At 40.7% G+C, this 22,752-nt stretch overlaps 1 protein-coding gene across 1 annotated transcript in view; it reads right to left on the reverse strand.

Moving 5' to 3' along the window:
- The window catches only part of TGFBR3 (transforming growth factor beta receptor 3), a 173,460-nt gene extending 152,264 nt beyond the window's left edge, over nucleotides 1-21,196 (reverse strand). The window contains exon 1 of the mRNA XM_016134290.2: nucleotides 20,887-21,196. The gene's annotated coding sequence lies outside the window, so the exon portion shown is untranslated. The remainder of the gene's footprint in view (nucleotides 1-20,886) is intronic.
- Nucleotides 21,197-22,752: the final 1,556 nt, after the last annotated feature.

A 22,752-nucleotide genomic window follows, 5' to 3' on the forward strand; every position in this document is an offset into this window, starting at 1 on the left:
CATTAAAAGGCAAAATTCCTATGTGAAATGTTTGCTAACATTTTAACAGGAGAAAAGTCTTCCCGTCCCTTAACCCCATCTAAGACTATCTGATTACTGAACTAGAGGATCCATTTCTAACCTTTTCCTATAGAACCCTGAACAGCAAGTGTTATGGTGGTTTGCTTAACTTGAATATCCCTTCTATGGCCCTAAAAATTGTCCCATTTAGACACTCCAAAGTATATTTTCCAGCCCTATATCCCTGAGCCTGGCACAAATCGCTGTTGTTCATTTCAACATTTATTGAGCACCTACTATGTTCCAAGAATTGTTTAAGGACATGATTCCTTCTCATCAGGGATAAAAGACACTCAAAAACTAAATAAAATCACAAAAACCCTGCCTGATCTAAGTCCTGGGCAAGGCTGGATCAAGGAGTTTCCAAGAATGATCTCAAATACCCAGGTCTGTAACCCTCTGCCAGGAAATACCATCCACAGAATGAACTTGCTACCCAGAAACAAAGCTGGTTTAGGCACTTGCAGACACAGCACAAAAATATAAAAACAACAGCAAAATGAGTTTCTAATTAATTAGTCTTAGTTCACTGTATGAAGTGTTAAGAGAAAGATAATGAAAATGGCTCTTTGTAGTAATAATGCTAATTCTCTATGAGGAGAGAAAAAAGGTGATTGGCAGACAGAGGTGGGAGGAACCAAAATCTTTTTCAGTGAATTCCCATTTGGGTTTTGTGCTATATGGGTTTTACAAGTATTAGTTATCCAGAAATAATAACAATAAAGTGCTAATTTCAAAAATAAAATTTTAGATACATCTTGAAACTAAATTATTATATATGCAGGAGGCACTGTGGTTCACCCTCAGTATATAATAGTGATTACAGGCTTACTATGAATATAGATTATGATGGCAGTTAAAAGTCTGCCTAGGTGTGGATCCACTCTGTCACCTACCAAATGGGTGATGGTGGGCTGTTCTGCATAAATGAACCTATCTATGGGCAAACTATTATGAGGATTAAATGAGTACACACACACACACACAAACACACACACACGAACACTGATCATGTATATATATAATACTTAAACCAGTGCCAAGCACATAATAACCAATCAATAAATGTTAGTTATTATTATCACTACTTGGCCATTCTTTTTTGAGGTATATTTATGCCAATAAAGTGAAGAAATTAGGGTGTGGCTATGTAATTTTTAACTAGTGCAAAACCAGTTTGAATCGTCTACCTGCTAAAAAATAAACATTCAACAGATACAAAAAGGAGATAAGCTAAAGAAGAGAATCACTAAAAGAACAAAATTGCCAGTCAAGCTGAGGTATACGTCGCTGGTGGCACAATGGTCTTATCTCAAAAACTGAATAAAATATAGAGATAATTTTGGAAGCCACAGAACAGACTTTAATCGTCCCTCGGAGTCCAACATTTCTGTCATTGTAACTCCACGTCACCTCAGATGAAATGGAAATCTGCTAACTTAAAAAGTCAACAACAGCAAAAAGGATTTGTCCCTATATGCTACCTTCAAAAAGTGAGATTTCCTGAATGGATCGATAAGGAAAATACTCTCTTAAAAAAATATGCTATTTCAGCAAATGCAAAGGCAGTTTTCATAAAACAAACACCATAAAGAGATCTCCGAAGAAGATGGCTTCCCAGAGGATTTATGGAACACATAACCTTATAACCAGCACAAGGCTTGTGGGAATATTTAATGAGCTTGTGTCACCCCATTCCTGCAGCTGCAGAGGGTCTGTGGGACTGTGCTCGTTAATCCAGGGGCTTAAACCAGGTCTGAATGAACCTGTGGAAAAGAAAGGCAAACAGTTCTATTAAAAATATAGACTGCAAATTGCTGACAAGAATATTGGGCAATTATTAAAATACAGCAATTACAGATATAATAGAGCCAAGCTAAACAGTGTGATGCCCAAAGGCAAACCACAGCAAGTTTACACCGGATCTTAAAACATCTCCGAGGAAGTCCAAGACAAGTTGAAACTACACACTGCTGCTTCTAACAAAGAGAGTGCTTTTCTTCTTTTAGCTTAAAAGTCCCTCCATAATGTAACTTGTTCAAAAAGAAAATAAACTGCAGGGAGGTGTTGTCTAATCTTCCCAATGTGGTGACAGGATCCTAAGGCGGAAGAGAACAGAAAGGGAAGTGTGTCGCTCCCACTCAGTGGAATGCCAGGGTGGGCCAAGACTTGCACGCATCAGCGCCTTAACACACAACTTAGGGATCAGCTCCTCAACCAGAAAAATGCTGGATAATCGAAGGCTTCCGAAAAAATTACAGATTTAAAGTTAAACGAGGGAATTACAGACTCCTCTTTCTTCTGTGAAGTTTTATCACACTCAATTTGCAAAGATCAGGGACTCCCCACCTTGGTTCTCTAACCTCGCTGAATCTCCTTGGACTTTATGAACTAAATGCTTCTTTTAGAAATACAAATAGGGTACTCTGAAATCTTGAAAAAAACAACTTGGGGTCTAGTCATCTGCCCACATTTCAAAGTAATGTGTTCCATCAAAGGGTACCAGAACTTTTAATATCCACGAATGAACAGAAAAACATTCTGAGTGAGCGTTTAATGGATTTTTTTTAAATGATAAATTAAAAAGATGAATGTAAAACTAATTCCACTAATTTCAGAGTTCCTCTGTGTCTATTTCCAAGGCCATTAAACTGAGCATACTGTCCCCACATTCTCTAGTGATCCAACAGAGTGCACAAGTAAAGAGTGGGATTAGCTGAAAAAAAACTACCCAAACAAGTCCTGATAACCATCATGGGTTAATCTAACGTTCAAAAGGAATTGGTTAAGAATTGTATTCCTTGGGTTGACCAGGATGTTTTTTAAAGAGCAAATCTTGATCTTAGAGGGAAAACATGGCAAAACGATGTCTTGCAGTAGGCTAAAAGCCAGCAAGAAAAATTACTGAATCCCCCTTAGGTGGCTAACACAACTGGCTATATATACATGAGATTATTTAAAATCAGAACAAACTTACAATTAACTTGCAGCCAATCAATTCCCCAATTGAAAGAATTAGCATGCTAAAGGTATGTGAGCAGCTTTTAAAGTTGGAAGAGGTCAGCATGGTTTCCTTGATGAAGAAGAGCCCAATCCCCAAGCCCACAGCTCTTGCCCAAAATAATACAGCAGAGTCAAGACTAGAAACCGGGTCTTTCCATGACCAACACTCCACCTCCCAGCTCCGGGCCTATCATCACAAAGTAGGAACCCTTGATATTCAATATTCGGTTTCTGAAAACAGAAAGCTTGTTTTGAGAGGGAGGGAAAAACCTGCCATGACTGCCATCAGATATTGGTACTTCCATGTTGACATATGCACTCTGTACAAATCATTACTGATCACAAGCTGTGACTTGACTAAAGAACTGTGGGTGGCAGCTGTAATAAATGAACAATCCTTAGCAATGCTGTCTGACTCCAAGTTCTTTGAAAATGCAAAGGGTGAGATGAAGCACAAACCTGTACGTTGTTTAATCTTAACACTAAGACCGTTTAGCCCCCAATTGGGAAAATATTCAACAAATTTGATGATCTTAAAGACAGGAATATAGCGAGTAAAATAACATTACCATTCCCTAAACTCAAATAGTAAATAACATTTGAGTTTCTGGTGCCTTAAACATGAAATGGTTTTCTAAAAGATCATTAAAATGTTCTACTCTGCCACATAAGTGAATTTTTTGAAAAAAAAAAAATGTATATATATGTATGTATATATATATATTGTTAAGTCTGCAAATGGTTAAATAAAAGCTGGTAGAAGAACTGTTCTGATGGCTATTCAACATGTTATTCAGGGGATTTAGAAAAGAGGCAGGATGGATGACATCAATACCTAGCTTGGCAACCAGTAAAAAGGGATATACAGGATGTAGAAGAGATACTGTTGTTTGTCTGATGACATTTGGATGCCCTTTGAGACCTGTATACAGAAAAGCAAAGCCACCTTACTGAGTCGCAGCAGCAACTCTCAGATTTCTCTACTGCACAGAGAAACTGGATAATTCCAAATCCCCATTTTCAGACAGATTTGGCACAAAGAGAAGAAAGGTCCACAGTTTGGATAAGCAATCTTTGGAATCATGTCTAAGAACAATAAGTATTCAAGAAACATCTTCTACAATGAGCCAGGCACTGTTGAAGATGCCAAGGGGGAAAAAAAAGGCAAAAATCCTGCTGTCATGGAGCTTATATTGTTATAAAACTAACACCATTTACTATATTAGGCAAGATATTTAATTTCCTGGGATTCATTTCTTCCTTCAATAAACCTTTATTTACTGTTTATTCCATGCCAGGCAACGGGAACATAATTGCCAAAGGGACATATCCTTTGTCCTTATGGGCTTAAAGATGAAATAAACCAACTAATAATCCCAAATATGCAATTACATGCTATGATAAAAGCTCTAAAGAAAAAAGTATCCGCAACCTGGAAGGTAAGTAAAGATTTAAAAGGTTGAATGACAGATGACCTTCAGGTACATGAATCATGATAGGTCCCTGATGCAGGAGGGAATATAGCTGTAAAGCCAAAAGGGACAGGAGGGGAATAAGGTTTAAGCAAGAAAGTTTGGTTTTTAAAGATTTCCCTGGTACAAGCACCATGAAAAACAGTATAGAGGTTCCTCAAAAAATTAAAAATAGAGCCAACGATTCCACTTCCGGGGATATATACCCAAAGGAAAGTAAATCATTATGCTGAAGTGATATCTGCACCCCCATGTTCACTGTAACATTATGTACACTAGCCAAGACATGGAAACAACTTGTGTTCACCAAGGATTAATGGATAAAGAAAATGTACACAATAGAATATTACTCGGCCATTAAAAAAAGAAGGAAATCCTGCCATTTGCAACAACACGGATGGAACTTGTGGGCATTACACTAAGTGAAATAAGTCAGACAGAGAAAGACAACTACTGTATGATCTCACTTACATGCGAAGTCTAAAAATACCAAACTCACAGAAACAAAGAACAGATGGTGGGTTGCCAGAGGTGAGGGGTAAGGGAAAGGGAAATGGGTGATGGTGGTCAGAGGGTACAAACATCCAGTTATAAGATAAATAAGTCATGTACAACATGAGAACAATAATTAACAATATTGCATTGTACATTTGCAAGTTGCGAAGAGAATAAATCTTAAAATTTCTCATTGCAAGGAAAAAATTTTTTGTGACTAAGGGAGATGATGGATGATAATTCAACTTACTGTGGTAATTATTTTGCAATATAGACATATATCAGATTATGTCATATACCTTACATTTATACAACAGCAAGTCAATTAAAGCTCAATGAAATGGAGAAAAAATTTAAAAATGAATAAAGATTTTCCTAGGTACTGCATGGAGGATAGAATGGAGGGAGCGTAAAGTGCGTGGAAGATCAGTTAAGACTCAGAACAGGTTGGATAAGAAAGGAGGTTTAGATCAAAATGGAGCCTCGGTTTCTTCACTTGTAAGAAGATAACAAGGTAAGCTTACCTACATCACAGGGTTATTGCAAGAATCAAATGAGACTTTACATGTAACAGTATAAAAGCTATCATTATGTATCATTAGCAGGCTGTCTCTACCAAAGAGAATTATTTTCCTGAGGCCTTAGATTAATCAAAGTCCCAATATTCTGTGGCTACCAGTAGCAAGGAAAAAAAGAATTACTCTTGAACTACTTGTACTTATTGGCAGGAATTCCACATGAAGACCCAGTGAGAAGGGAGGCAGGGGGCACAGAGGGTACGAGACATGCAGAGAAGCTGGACTCCACTCTCCCCTGCACCTCCAGGCCTGGTCCACCCTCATTCCTGGCTGAGGGTAAGACCGACACTTTTCTGGCACCAGCATTCTTAGGTTCCTTGGGGCTGACCTTCAGTAGGCCTGAAAAGCCCTTCTATCCCAAGCATAACGGACCTCACTACTCAAATAAAAACAGCAGAAAGGGAAGGGTGGGCATGGTTACATTTCTGTGAAAGACCATGTTTTGTTCAGGTTCACAGGATAGATATTTCACTCACCCCTGCAATATTCCAAGAACCACCTTTCACATTTAATTTCTTTTGCTTATAATTTTAAGCCAGAATTAATACAGAACTATACTTGAGGGTTCCAAACCAGGCTTACCCAGTGTTACACTAGACAAGTCATTTAGCCTCCATCACCCACCCCCCACCTGTAAAATGGTAATGATCTTTTGATTGCAACTTGCAATAAAATATGGGTGTGGTACCTAAAACAATACCTGGCTCACACAATACTTCTTTAAAAAATAATGCACTAGAGTTTTTGTAGTTAAAATACATCTAGACTTTAAAAGAACCAAGTAAACTATTAGTACCAAGATAATATACATAATAGTTTATATCAAAGTTTGCATTAATTTTAGGATTAGACTTCATCCACTAGAATTTCAACCATTTCCTCTATCACCAAAAAAATAATGATTCCAAACTGAATACAAGATATGAATCCTGAAGATAGCTGTAACATGGCAAAGCTGTTCCAAAAGGTTGGTAAAGGTACTGCCTCAGCATCTCTGGTGTAAGTGAAAACAATCTGGCTGTACAGCCCTCCTCAATTCTACCTTAAGATTCTCCAATTCACATCAGGGGTTTAGCCAGGGGGCTGAGGAACTCAGCCTGGTACTGCCACCAAACCAACTAAGCTGCCTGGTGTGAAGAATTAGCTCTCACCACAAGGGCTTATTTAATCATCAACTTGCAATTATTCCAGGGAAAGTCAGCACATCTGAATATTCTCAGGATACCAGTCATCATCCCTTAGGCCGAGCAAGCATCAGGCCATTAATAAAAGCTTTGGGGAAGCAACATTTATTAGACTTTCAGGAGACTATTTAATGCATTATATAGTAATTTAACTAAAATATATGATTCACATGTTTACTTACATGTGTGAGAATTCTACAAATTTATGAATTAAAAATAAATTCCAGCAAAAGACTATTTTGCTAATTGCAGTTAAGGATCTCTTTTATTTCCCTCACTGACTTCCAATATAAAATCATTTCTTTTGAGTGGGAGTAATCCCTCAATAGATAGATACATTTCGTTTAACTGATATCTGGTGAGGAAAGGGCTCAGCAAGCCAGGTATGTGAAACATTAAAATTAAAACCCTTCCATGGTTACGCACTGCCGTCAGGGTAAAGACGAAAACCCTTCACACAGCTGCTGAATGTTGCCTACTTAGTCCAACCTCATCCTTTGCATGTTCCAACCACACTGGCCTCAATTTGGTCCCACAGCATGGCCAAGTCCTTGCTTCCAGAAGCGATGTTCACTGTGTTGGAACTCAGTGGCTTTTCATGATCCCCCTACCATGGCTACTTTCCAACATCTATGGGTCTCAGAGTTATTTCTACAGGGAAGCCTCCTCTGATTCTCTCAGAGAAAGTTAAACCTGGACACCTGGAATGTAGCACAATTCAACCCTGCAGGTAAATTTTTATGTAATTGTTTCCTTCCAGGTATGGCTTTCCCACTTATCTGTTCATTCCAAAAAGAGATATCACAGTCTACCTAGCTTGCCAGTTGGCACACAGTAGACATCTACTAAAGGTACTATAATGGATAAAGAGTATGAAATATTATTTTGTACATTATAATTAGAAGTAGTATGGAAGGATGTTGAATTATCAGAACATTTCTCAATAATAAATGATAAACCAACAAATAAGAATTGCATGTAAGAAAGAACCTATACCACAGGCAGCCTCAAAGGAACAGGAGAGGCAGGAGTTCTGGTATCAACACGTTTACAAGCTCAGACAAGTCACTTCATTCTGGGCTTTAATTTCTTCATCTCCAATATGAAGAGATCAAAAAGAAACTCTTTTATTCTATACCCTACTTATAATTGTCATTACATGGACTAACAACTAATGCTGAATTTCCCCTATAAAATGAGACTTCGGACACACTTTTGGAAATATAAAACGCATAATCATGTAACATCTGGCAGGAATGACTTAATAAAGCTGGAAAGTATTATCTAAGAAAAATATTCAACTTGACAACACAAGTGTAAATAAAATACAGGCATACCTTGTTTCATTGAGTCCTGCTTTCTTGTGCTTCATAGATATTGCATTTATTTTACAAATTGAATGTTTGTGGCAACCCTGCATGAAGCAAACCTATAATTTCTCCAAAAGGCTCAGATGATAATTAGCATTTTTTAGCAATCAACTGTTTTTTAACTAAGATATATACATTGTATTTTTATACATAATGCTATTGCACACTAAACAGACTACAGTATAGTGTTAACATAACTTTTATATGTACCAGGAAGCCAAAAAATTTGTGACTTACTTTATCGCAATATTTACTTTATTGTGGTGGTCTGGAACCAAACCCACTACATCTTTAAGGTATGCCTATACTAATATTAGCTACTTTTAATACATAATTTAATAAACAAAAATATTTAAAAGAATTATCTTGAGAACAACGTAAGCACACAGAATCTTGAATTTCATCAGGTCTGCCCATTTTACCACAACTGCCATGTTTATTCCATTCCTCAAACTCCATTACCTCTATGCATTCTACGCACCTCATACCAAAAGCCACTTTTGATTAATCCCATCCCACTGTGAACATTATCTCCTTGACATTTTGTATATAATTGGTTCCATGTTATCTTCTACTTAGTACCAACTCCAAATGTTAGAAATAAATAACATCTACTCCAACCCTTTAATTTTACAGATTAGCAAACCAAGAATTAGAAAGGCTCAATGACTGGCCCATGGTTACACAGCTAGTTAGCAGAGCCAAGACTTGTCCACATGCTGCTTTGTAATTATTCTGTGGTTGTTCATGTGTTTATACCACATTCTCCTTCCTATTAAAGGCTAACACCCTGCTTTCTTCTTCTCATCCCACAAAACTTCTCAGCTACCAACTACTGAACACCTACTACATTTTTCATAATTTCTCATTTTATGTTCTCAACAACCCAAAGGAACAGATACCCTTTACTCTATAGTGAGAAAAGTGATGCTTCAAGATGCTAAGCAACCCCAAAGTCACCAGTTAATCAGTCCTGGCACCAGCATCGGAGCCCTAGTCTGTCTGATTCCACAACTCATGCTCTTCACCACCACAAACAGGAACTCCTCCACTACAGCCGTCAACCAGGTCCTGCAGACAGTCACGTTCTGGTAGTGCAAAGTGTGATTAGATCTGACAGAGGGGATGTTATTTTGTTTTGAAACCAAGGAGTTAAGGCTCAATCGGCAGTTTTATTTTACTGCAATCGTTCACTCGACAAACATTTATTAGCATCTACCTTGTTCCAGGCACTATTCATGGAACTGGGGACACAGCAGTGAACTAAACATGACACTGTTTCGTGGAGTTTACCTTCTAATGGGGGAGACAGACAATAGATATATAATGTGTCAAGTGGCAGTAAGTCCTATGAAAAAAAATAAAGCAGGTTAAGAAGAGTGATGAGAGGAAGGATGTTATTTTAGATAGGGTATCAGGGATTTATCACACCATCATGTGATTTATAATAAGAAATATACACACACACATACATACATACATATACATATACACACACACCACACACACACCACACACACACCACACACCACACACCACACACACACACACACACACAGACTGCCTCCCCATTTCTGGCACAGAGCTGCTAAAACACTTGGAATTTTCTAAGTGATGAGAGGAATAAAGGTGTCTTTTGCTACATTCCTGAGGTGACTTTTGGACCTCACCTAACGATGGGGGCTGGTTGCCAGGAAAACTAACTATGTGTTCAGAGGGTTCGAAAGTTTAGTCTACCCCCCCCCCCGACACACACACACACACATACACACACACCTCCAAGGTGGGAAGAAGAGCTGGAAGATGAATCAATCGCCAATGGTCAATGATTTTATGACCATGCCTATATGATGAAGCCTCCATAAAAATGCAGAAGGATGGGATTCAGAGAGCTTCTGTATTGGCGAACCCATGGAGTTTGCAGGGGAGTGGTGCTTGGAGAGGACATGAAAGCTCTTTGTCCTATACATCTTCTCCAACTGGCTGTTCCTGATTTGTATCCTTTTATAATATACTGGTTATCTAGTAAGTAAAATGTGTCTCTGAGTTCTGTGAGCCACTCTAGCAAATTAATCAAAGCCAAGGAGGGAACAGTTGGAACCTCCAATCTATAGGCCTAGGTCAGAAACACAGGTGACAACCTGAGCTTGTGACAGGTGTCTGATATAGAGGGACATCTCATGGGACTGAGCACTTAATCTGTGGAATCCGATCTTACCTCTGGATATATGGTAAACAGTGTCAGAATTGATTGGAATTCTCAGATACTCAGATACCTTGCTGGTGCCTGAGAATAGCTAGGAACACCCCTCCCACATGGTGGAATTGGTGACCAAAATCCTTTTTAGAAGGCCTCTCAGCTGAAGTGACATTGGAGCACAGAAGTAAGAGACAGAGTAACGGCAATATCTGAAGGAATAACATCCCAGGCAATAGGAATAGCAAGCACAAAGGCCCTGCAGTGAGAGCATGCTTGGTGTATTCTAGGAACAGACTACAAAGTAGTGGAAAGTGTGGGACCCTCCGGCTAACACAGGTTCAAATCCTTGCCCTGCCTCTTCCTAGTGGTATCACTGTGGGTAACTTAATGAACACCTCCACGCCTCATCTGTAAAGTAGAGATAATGATTCCATTTCCTTAATGGGACTATTATGAGGATTAAGTAAATTAATAACATGCAAAGCCCTTAATACCTAATATATTCTTAAGGAAATAGTAGCTATGATTTTGAACTGGGTCATTGATAACTTAGCTCCATTCAAGACAATTTATTTTCAATTTGATAGTTTTAAATCCCCAGGTTAAATTGTGCTGCTGGCTTTGTACATGGCCAATAACGTCCTCCTAAGCACTTGACTTCCTTGCCTGGACTTCGTGTCCTGACAAGGAGGGTTCTGCAGGAACCATACTGTTGTTATCAGGGAAAGAGTGGGAAGCAAATCCCTCTAACATCACTATTACACTATATAAATTAGTTCTTCATTCAGCATAACCCAGTTCTACCCCAAGAATCAGATGCTTCCTTAGCAGAGAAATTTACTGTCCCTTGGATTTAAGTCACTGGTGTCATAGGGCTGAATCCCACCAATGTTGACTCTTCACTGCACCACTGACAGAAGCGAGTGGTAATTTCAATTGCAATCCTCTGTCTTGAGAAAGGTTAAAACCTCTCTTCAAAATTAAGATGGTAATTTAGTTTTTAAAAATTCCTTTCTCCAATGTCCTTTTGGTCTAAACTTAACATTTCACTTCAAAGAAATCAAAACATCAAAGCAAAATTCAAGAGTCATCCGGCTTGGTGATCTCCAAACCGTTCCTCAGAACACAGCCCCAAAGCAAGTCTAGAAGGTACCGTGAGCCACTCTGCAGATGGGCATAGAGCCAAGGGAAGATTTCAGGGCCACAAGGAAACTTTGCTCCTCTCCCCCGCGTTTTTCTTTAATGCTGTGTTTACTTTTCATCCCGATGGGCTAAAGGGCAAACCACAGGCAGAGAGAAACCACAGCAAGCCCAATCCTGTTAGAGGTAAAATGGGAGTATTCCCAAACCACTTGTAAGGCTGGGGAGAGCCCCCTGCTTCAAGTCAGACAATTAAAAAGAGATCAGCTTTCTAGGTGACAGGCCTTAAACGTGGCTTTTTAAAAATCAGATTGTCCTTCCCGACAGACCTGACCATTTTCCCTTTTTAATGTCATAAGTGTACATTTAACTATAAGAAATCCGCAAAATCTTGCTTCTTCTCATTCATTTAACTCATTCGAAAAAATCTTTATCAAGTGCCTGTTCAACACCAGGACTGTTTTAGGTGTGGGGATTCAACAGGGAATAAAATAAATAAAATCTCTGCCCTCGTGGAGCTTACATTCCAGTCAGGGGAGATAAACCATAAACAAGATATATAATTGCATATGAGAGCCAGATAAATACTAAGAAAACAAAGCAGAAAAAAAGAGAAAGTAAGTATCCAGGTGTCTTTGGTTTGGTTTGTTTCTACTTTGAGTAAGGATCTATAGGAAGTAAACTCTGTAGAGACCTGGGGAAACAAAAGTTCCAAGCAAAGAAAAAGAAAATAGCACATGCAAAGGCCCTAAGGCAGAGCACATCGAACCTGCTAGGAGAATGGCAGCAGACCTGGCAGCTGGGGCAGAGTGAGAGCTGGAGGAGCGGCGTTCAAGAAGTAACAGGCAAGGCAGTCGTGGGCTGGTTATATAGAACTTTGCAGATCATTGTAAGGATTTTGGGTTTTGCTCTGAGAAGGACATGAACAGTAGAGTGTTTTAAGCAGAGTAACGACAGGATCTGCCCCTCTGCAGTATTCTCCACCCGAGAGAATACTGCAGAGGGGCAGAAGGAAGCACTACTCCCCGGCATGTGATCTTGGGCAGGCCACCTAACCTCTCTCTACCTGGTTGTTATCATTTTTAGAGGGACTTGAAGAGGACTATTTCTAAGCCCCACTCTAACCCCATACTCTATGATTCAAGTTGATTTTCTTTGTCTTTTCTATACTTATAATTTATACTGATCGTAAGCTTGATTTTTCCCCAAAGCTTTAACTGACGAGGAACTGAGGTGAAGAATTCAAGTTAATGAGATATACGCGAAGCCCATGCCACACATCTAGGATACAAAGTCGATAAGATTCAATTTGCTCTAGGGAAGTCCACAATCTGGCAGAGGAAGAAAATAAGTTCTCATGAGGCAGCAGGAGAAGTGCTATCAGAGAAATTAAGAGAAGAAGCAACTAACCACCTGCCAGGAGGAGCCATGTGAGACATCACCAGAGACGCTAACAGAGATAGCCTGGATGAGTGAGCTACGGAGCTCCAGACAGAAGGGAAAGGGGGATGAGGGTGCTAGAGGAGGGACAAGTGTGAAAGAACAGGACATGAGAGCACAGGGCATGCTTTGGAAACCATAAAGTGTCTGGTATGAGTACAGTGAGTTTCATAGAGGAGGTCAAGGAAAATGGCTGAAAAAAATAGGCTAGTGCTATGTTGTTAATAACCAGACACCCCATGCCAAAGATAATGGAACAGCGGAGACTTTTTAAATGTAAGAAACAAAAACAGATCTGTTTTAGAAGGTGCCCACCATGATGGATGAATAATTCGAGAGATGCCGAAGCCAAGAAAACTCACTGGAAGATGCCTCAACCTTTCCAGGTGATATGATAATTTGCAAATGGAGAAGAAAATGCCTAGTGAGAATCGGTGTGATTCCGCTAGGGGATGTAAGCAGAAGGGGGTTACTGGCACAGATATGGCCATGGAGGCAAGGACATATGAGTGACTAAATGACTGAGAAGGGAAGAGAGAGGGAAAATGGAACCTTGGAGAATGCCAGCACGTGAGGATCAAGCATTGAAAAGGAAACCTGAATGGAGATCAGGAAGGTAAGGGGACAACCAGGAGAAGTAGTTCCAGGAAAGCCAAGATAATAAAACATGGGGAAAAGTGGACAGTAAAGCAGTAAAAGCATCAAAAAGAGGACAATGAAAATGCTGACTAAAAACAAGCATGGAATTTTGCACTCTGCACCTTTCCTGGTGCCCAGTCATGGTGGGAGCCTATGGTAGCAGGCCCAGGAATGAATGGGAGGTGAGAAAAAAAGTCAATACCTAACTGCCTCTAGCCCTGACAGACTTCGCTGTTATCAGAGATTCTATACTACCAGGAAAGTTTTATTCAACACTCTGTGGAGGTGTAAGGTGTGAGAAACAGGAACTAAGACCTGCTGGGGGTGATCTCTTAGTTAACACCTGGGTCTCATGGGACCACTAATCCTGAAACTAGCAACAGGCTTCGAGAAAGGCTAGTTGCTTCTGACAAGTGCTGAGGACAATATCTTCACCCACACATCATCCAACTTCCAGTTAGGCTTCTCGCCTCTCTATTCTTCTCACACTAGCATCCCTAGTCCTTCCCCTCAAGCAGAATAATGCTAAGCAGCAGGGACTACTTTTCTGCTCAAAGCAGGGTAAAAAGTATAACAAAGGAAACCATAGCACCATCTACCTGGTATGATGCTGGAAGCCCATAACCTGGCACCATTCAGTCAGGAAAAGGCTTTACCGAAAATACCAGTCAGTCCCAGAACACTGAGAGCAAACCCCTTAGTGTCAGCAGAAACTGCCTTACTGCTCTTCTATCTGCTCTCTGAGAAACAAAAAGGAGCCACAGGAGGTCAGAGTCTTTAATTCCAAAATTATTCTTAATTTACAATATAGAACGCTTGAGAAATATTTGAAAGCCAACATAAAAACTGATTATTTTTTTTTAAGAGTGTCTATGGTCACTTCTCCTTTACCCTCTACAAAAAAACAACCCAACCACCAAATGATCATTTTTCTTGGCCCAATTTCCCTATTTTTGTGATATTTAATTGGAAACAGACTGCTTTTTCCTGGCTTCAGAGAACAGGATCTTCAGGGTTACAAGAGTTGCCAACTACAGAATCTTAACCTTAGCAAAATTTCGTTTACCTATGTACCTACTTGAAATGTATAGTAATTCTATGGAACACATAATTGCAAAGTGAATTTTCTCCTAACACATTAGACAACTCCTCTCCCTTTCCTAGCCTCCCTACCCAGTTAAGCTAAGTAGAATGCTGCTCTGTGTTCGGTTATCTCCCATTTAAGCATTACTAAAAGCCCTACCTAGCCAGGTATCTACATGGGATACTTTCTGGAAGCATTTTTAAAGAATTTAGAAGAACTGGTTCTACAGGAAACCTCCTTCTTAGCCCACACACTGAATGAAATTAAAACTCTGAATATCTTAGAGAGCAACCGCTCTAATAATGAAATAAAGATGCCACAAACTGAAAAAGGCATTAATACAGAAAAATGTGAAATGTATCAAGTGAGTCATCCTTCCCTGGCTCCTGTGTCAAAAACAGGGCAGCAATCGTGATGAACGAGTATGATAGATTCAAAACAGAGACAAGTGCATCTTCCCAAAATGGGTTGTTAGCCTAAGTATTTTTTCATGATTCAGATGGTATATTATGAATACACAATAAGCAACAATCTCTATAAATACAAACACAAAAATAAGAAAACTAAGAGGAATGTCTGCTCAGAAACACTGGCAAAAAGAGACCAGCAATAGTAAACATACCCATTTAGAAGATCAGAAACTTCTCCCACACACATAGGGAAGACCTTACACTACAATGATGCAAAATGTATGTTATGAGTCAATGGTGCTTTCCCTGAAAGTTGAATTCAATTTGCCTGCAAATTGCACAAAGTCTAATACAACAAAATGAGACATTTATTCTTTATGGATACTCAGAAGAGAGTTCTGTATTTGAGTGTGCTGTGTTTTAAAGAAAAAAAAAAAAAAGCAGAAGAGATAATTCATAACAACACAGGGAATATCACACAAAAGTACTTAGGGTACCACATGAACTCAAGGCTTTGGAATTTGAATCCAAGAATTTCACCTCAAATAACCTTCCAAGTATGAAAAAAAAAAAAAAAGGCCACATTCTGCTTCTGAGATTATACAGTTAATTATGAAATAAAATTTGCAAATAGCTGGCAGTGTATTTTTATATCCAATGACCAATTTCAGACTGTCAAAGCACATAAATCACTAAAAATGCTAACCAAATTATACTCCCAAAAGGGAATCTTCTCACACAGCAAATGGACTTAAGTATTCATCAAGTTTCAATGAATAAAATAGCATAATAAGAACAACAAAAAAAAGAAACCCAAGTTCTGTGAAGCCCTCTGCCTGGCCCACTAAGTGTCCCACCATCAATGGTGGTTAAGTCATCAAGCCTGTAAAACTGCAGACCTTCTCCCAGGGCAAGGCAAGCAATGGGAAAGCTCAAGGACTAGTGTCTGTAAAGACTGTTATCTAAAGATCATTTTTTTCAAGGACTAATCAACTTAAATGTGCTTTTACAAAGGGTCCGTCTGCAATTTCACACAAAAACCTGACCTTCAGCATGTAGCAGGGAAATGAATTATGAGCTTGGAAGGGCAGAAAAGCAGGTGCTTCTGCAAAGAGCACCCATTCCGAAGCCCCCTTGTCCCTGGAGTCCAGTGTCTAAGAGGTAGAGAAAGTATATGCTGCTGTATGTCATCTTTTTTCTTAAAGTGAAGACAGACCTAACATTTCAGACTTAACTCTAAGGTATGAATGTGGCAACAATTTAACACAAATCCTAAAGATGAACTTTGCCAGGCTCTGCTATCCCAGATTTGAAGAAGCTATCAGCATAAACACCAGATTATTAACTATCTTAAGCAGGAAATATCCAGGCACCGTTCTGGGGCCCATGTTTCAGACTTTTGGGAACATTTTCAACTTTAAATATGGTGCTCATCTCTTGTAGATAAATCCGCAGTCGTCAGCCTATTAAGTCTTGGTGTTTGGCCTGGAAACCGAGGAATAAAAAATGAAGAATAAGGTCCAAAGAGTAGCCCTACACAAAATTTTTATGAATGTTGCTTCAAACATTAAATATTGCATATATCCTGGTTAAAAGATAAAAATCATTATTCTTTATGAGAAAGAAGAATACTTGGAAATCTGTGCTAAATATTCACAAGGACTCTGCAGAGAAAATAAAGCTCAACGTCAGCAAACAAGTGTGCTATTTCAAAAGATATAAAACAAGAAATCTAGAAATGGACAGAGCCCAAGCAATAGACCCAGATCCTTTACAAAAGGCCATTCCAAGCTCTGTTAATTTATTTCAGCTTGCTAGAATTCAAACAAATAAGCAATAACTTGTGTTTTATGAAATGCTACAAAGAGACAATGCTATCATCCCAAGAGTTACTCTGAAGATGTGGAACCAAAGAAATTACTGCCATGGATGCTATTGCAGTAATAGTCTTCCAAAACCACAAACGCCCTCACTGAAATTATTAAAGGCTAACTGTTATTCGTAAAAGGCTAGCTTTTCATATAACCTAGATTCACTTTTTCATTCCTAATTGTCCATGTTCCTCGAGACAATACCAGACTATTTTTAAATTAAAGATCCCTAAAAACATTTATCTAACTTGAGTTATGCAAATTTCAAAAAATAGTTAACATTTTTTAAGTTTTAAAATATAAGGAAAATGTTCCAGCGGACAGACTGAAACAGCGATAACATCATTTTTTAAATAACTATTAAGAGGGGGAAAAGAAAAAAAAAATGAAGACTGTTCTCAATTAACTAATGAACCTGATGATTATAATTAGTTTTTGCCCAATAGCAATGAGAAAAAGAAAAAAAAAACACATTTTCAAAATGGATTATCAAAAATGGGAGTAATCGAATATGAGCACAGAGCAAATTCATCCAGGAAAAATATTACCGCATTTTAATATTTACCAGTCGTCCTTTAAATTCTAACTGTTCTGTCTGTTAAGCTTGAAAGTAAAGTCAGAACTTTCCACATATTTATGATCCCAGGAAATTGGCCATCACTTAGATAATAAAGAAGTCAGTAATGATCATCTTCTCAGTACTCAAAGGACATTAGAGTCCTTTGGCTCTGGGCGCTTAGGCCCACATCTGTTCTCAGAAAAACCAGCAGTCACCTGATTTTTACAAGATACAACCAAGTTTGCATGCAAAGGGAAAGATTAATTCCTTTGAGCCTTAAAAAGAATGGGACAATACTTTCCTTTAAGCAAACCAATTCTGTCAATCTATAAAGGCTTTCCCTTAGAAACCCTAGGAAGCCTTAAGGCATCTTGGCCCCCTGCTGTGAGTATTGATAGAGGACAACTAATTTGCCAAACTCCAAGACCTAGAACAATAAGCCTATTAGGGAGTTGGGGGTTGATAAATGTTTGCCGAATGAGTAAACTGGATGAGACCACGGAAGACTAAATTACAACCTAAATAAAATGCTACTCTAAAGTGTAAGTGTAATGCTGAGATTTAGAAAGAAGAGTGTAATTTGAAAGTTATTTTAAAACAGGATCCCCTTGACTCTAACTTAGTAAATGAAGTAAATACTACCTGATACACAAGAAATAAGAAAGGAAACTGGCCTACAAAACTACAAACTAATATTGAAAACCTTTTAAAAAGCCAGTTTGTTTTCCCAAGCATGCTAATTCTTAAATAGTTTGTGTTATATTTAAAGGTATGTGTGTCAGTAGACACATCGCACCTATTATTAGACAAATATAATTCTTCTTAACTATTACTGCACTAAAATATAAGCCTCTGAAGAATGCACAGTAACAGAAATGCTGCTACTCAGGATAACAATTCCTTATTGTCTTGAACTTGGAGGATGTTAACGAAAAATGATAATGACAGGATTGTGAGCATACCAACCTCCCTGAGAACAAATTTACTATATGCAATTTTCTACAAAAGACAAATGAGGATCATTAGAAAAGGATTCACGATAGATCTCTCTGGACTTCCAGTTCTCCTGGATAACCTGAAATATTATTCAAAGTATACAAAACTATTTTACATATATCTCTTCAAGAAATGGAAATAACTACATGTGTGTATATTTTTTGTCCATCACAGCTCCTGACATATATCCAACATATAGGCCCTGTCCTCAAGGTCATTATCATTGTCATCAGTTGAAATTAACCCCAGTTCATTGTAAGTTCACAAAGAATCTTGGTTATTTTGTTAGATAAATTCACAACTTTTCCCACTTCTGAAATGTATGTTTAATACCCTAAAAACTGGTTTACGAGTCTAATAGACATCAACAGTGTTTTATACTCCCCCTGTTGGCTAATATTCAAAATAACAATGAATTCCCCAGGGGTAGCCTTTGAAGTGCTGAGGTTCAAAAGTAACTTGATGACTTTTATATTTAAAACAAGAGCTGGATCAACAGCAAAGTTAAGCAAAGCTGCCATGTAATGGTCAAATTCCATCAAAACAGGAAAATTAAAGTTGACAAATGACAAAGACAAACTGGAGGGCAAAAAATATGCTGAAACCTTGAACCACTAAACAATACACAGTTAAAGCCAAAAGCAGAGAACACCAAGAAACAGAGCAACATCCTTTAACTGACACAATGGCATGAAATCAATTTCATTTTAATAGCCCTTAAGGGGGTAAGAATTATTTCCCTGCTTCTGTGCCAACCCCAAGCTGTTTCCTAAGGAAGCCAAGTAATGCTGACCAACAGTAAAAGAAATTAAGAATAAAGGTCCATATTAATTAATACGAATCAGAGTTCTATATATAATAACTTGGAGCCAGTTTCAAAGGAGCTGTAATTTGGCACCCCCATATCACCTAAATTAATCACGGATACTTTATTTGTGTTTCAAGAGATGTGTGTTCAACTCAAACGGGAAGCTGAACAATGGGAGAAGACGCCTGGACTCAACTGCACACAAATCTGACTGCACTTGCGGCTCTCTGCTGAGTGACTACGCTAACTCTGGAGTCACACGGAGCTAACAGAAAGTTGTGCAGGAGCTTGGGCAAGTAACTAATCTCAAGTGTCTTATCTGTAAAACGGGGCCGTTGACAGTATTTTTACCATAGAGCCGGTATGAGTATTGAGTGCAACTGTGTCTGTAAGGCATTTAGGAGGGTGTCTGGCACAGTTTGGGCTCAATAAACGTTAGCTATGATCATTACCCACAAGAAATTGCTAATTTCGCACTGAAATAACTGTTTGCAGCCTAAAGTACCAGTTCAGAAAAATTAAAAGGTCTTGAGACATGTGCTCTGGTACTTGTAGACTTCTCTCCTCCCAAACGGCTCTCTCACTTTTCTTGGAAGGAAGACGGAGTTCAGAAAACGCCTGATTCTCCACCTCAGTCTGTCACTCCTACCATCCCTTACCCTCTTCGCTCTTCTGCCACCTCTGGGCTCAGGACAAGCAGCACTAACACAGCAACCCTATGAGGCCAGTACTGTTATTATTCCCATTTCACTGCTGCTAAGGCAATGGAGCGATTTTCTTCTCCTAGCTTTTCTGCAGACCCTAAATCCATTAATTTGTATTCTGCCAAGGTTAATTCACAACTTGACAAGCCGGTCCCCCCACACTACGTGATTCTGAAAGTGGGGCAAATGCCCTAACAAGAACAAGACTGCAAGCAGATTCTCCTAGCAACAGTCCGAGACTTCCAAGCTCGTTCTAATCAAATGAATAAGAGACGCTTTCCAAATAAACTGGGTAGGGCGGCTAATAAGTTACCAGGGGGCGCGTCCTCCCCGGGGGCTCAGGGCTGCAGCGCTCTGCGCTGCCCACAAGGCGCGCACCCTGCGGGCGCGGCCCTAGCGGAGCGTAGCTCCTGACAGTGCGCGAGTCCCGGGGCGCAGCCTCTGCAACCCCAACTGAGTGCAAACCCACGACAAATCTTTCCCACCGACGCTGTCACGCGCCTGATGGGAAGCTGCCGGCGCTCCCCGCAGGAGTAAGAAAAAACCGCGCAGAAGTAGATGAAGGAGGGCGTGGAGAAGTCTTCGCGAGCAGAGTGCATCGCCCCGAGCGCTGCCCACCCGGAACGGCCGCCCCCACGCAAGGCTGCGCACGGGTCCCGAACACCCGCCGCCCGACCAACACCACCCTTCCCAGCACAGGGATCCGGGAGGCCGGAGCGATCCCGGCCGTGAGGCAGGCACGGAGCCCGGCGCAGCGCCAGCAGGCACCGCGCAGCCTGCAGAGCCCGCGGCCGGGACGCGTGCGGGGCTAGCGACGCGCCCAGGGGCGTCCCGGCGTGGGCTGCCGCGCAGCGGGGCCGGGCCCGCACGTACCTCGGAGGCGGTGTGTCAAGCGCAGATCCACCCGCTGCAAGTTGCAGGAAAGCAGAGGCGAGTTTCCCCGCCCAGCGCACGGCGGCCGCGAACTCCGGCAGCTGCAGCGCCGCGGCGCAACTACGCCATCCGGACCCAACCGGGACTTTCACGTCCTGCAGGGAGCTCCGGGAATCACGCAGGGAAAGTGGCCGGGCACCAGAGCCGCCGACTTCCCTCACTCACTCACTTGGAAGAGGAAAGCGCCACTCGGCTTCCCTGAAACCCTCGATTACCCCCATCGGGCCGACCCAGCGCACTCGCTCGCCCTCACACACACGCGGGCGGGGACAGGCAGGATGCCACAGCAATCAGCGCGCGGGGGGAAGGGCGCTCCTCCTCCGCCGGCCCCACCGAGGGCTGCGGGCCGCCGAGAAACTCCTCCTCCCGCCGCCCGCCTCCTCTCTCCTCCCCCTTTCCTCCCGGACCGATGGATGAGCCCCTAGCGTTGCGTTTCCTTTCGGACCCAGGAGGGAGGGAGGGAGAGAAGGAGCACGGAGAACAGCCTGAGCTGCTGTGTTCCCAGGTTGGGGCACTGGGTGGGGGGTTCCATTCCTCGAGGAAGATTGGGGTGAGGAGGCCCGAATACGCGAGTGCTAGTTGCAGAGATTCACTCCCTCAAACTAAGTCCTTCAAACTTTCCAGGGCTCTCTGGAGGAATTGGGTTTTCATTTGGTTCCCTGCGTCTTGATATAAAAACTCTAAAGCCTCCAAGTAATCTGATCACACTCTTTTGCCCACTCCCTAGCACAGGCAGCCTGCGCACGTTCATTCTGTCCGTTAGTTTTTGCCACGTCCAGTCCCGCTTGGTACCTCAAGATGCGCTCTGATGGTGGGCGCCAGCGGGGTCATGCCTCCTCCTCTCTAACAGCTGAGAGTGCATTACCCAGCCGGTCCCCCTTCTCGCCAAGTAAATTAGTACAAAAAAGAGCGCATAACTGGCGCTACCCTAAGGTTGGCGCAATATAAACCAACCTGTCGGCAGCCGTGCAACTGCTTGCCTGTGAACATACCCAGCAAGCGTTGACAAATGCAGTAATCAGAACACCACTTTGATACTTCTGTTTACACTCCGCTTTTCTATTAAAAGACAGGCTTAAATCACAGGACACTGTTTCACCAAGGCTGGTAAAATGTCCATGGGCTGATAGGTTTCAGAGACCGGACTTCCAGTCCTGACTCTGCCCTTAGACTAGCTGTCGAACCTTGAACAAATGGCTTAGACTCTCCCAGTCTCTTCCCCCCTGCCCCGCCCCCATGTAAAATGAGGAGCTTGGCCTAGGAGATCCCTTCCAGTTCTAAAGTGTTATGGCTCTAGGCCTTTAATATGTTGGCGAGTGGAATGAGGAGGTTTCTTATTATGTGATTATTTGGAAAGTTATTGGATTTCCTTACTTTGAGGGAAGAGGAAGTATTTCTCATCCTTTTGTCTTGCACCTACATATAGAGAATCCACCCAATTGGACAAACTTTCACAAATGTCAAATCATCATTGATCACCTGGATTTACTGCAAAATCCTCCTCAGTGAACCATTCATTACTTATCGATATATATTGAGCATCTACTGTGTGAGAGGCTTGAGCTAGGCCTCAGAGATACACATAGGCATACTATCCTGAAAGAATAGCCTAGGGTGGAGTTAGTCTCAACTATGATACAGTCTCTCTAGATTTAAGGCGTTAGATTTCTCCTTGACTTGAATTACATAGTATTCATGCCTCAAATTGTCAAGTTTTAGTTTCAAGTGCAGACATGAACACTTGAACTGGGTGTGAATATTTAATCCTACATTTAAATGTATCAATCATGTTAAGTAAGGCTTTTC

This window comes from Rousettus aegyptiacus, unplaced genomic scaffold (genome assembly GCF_014176215.1).
Source record: "Rousettus aegyptiacus isolate mRouAeg1 unplaced genomic scaffold, mRouAeg1.p scaffold_m13_p_1, whole genome shotgun sequence".
In the NCBI taxonomy this organism is placed as follows: Eukaryota; Metazoa; Chordata; class Mammalia; order Chiroptera; family Pteropodidae; genus Rousettus; species Rousettus aegyptiacus.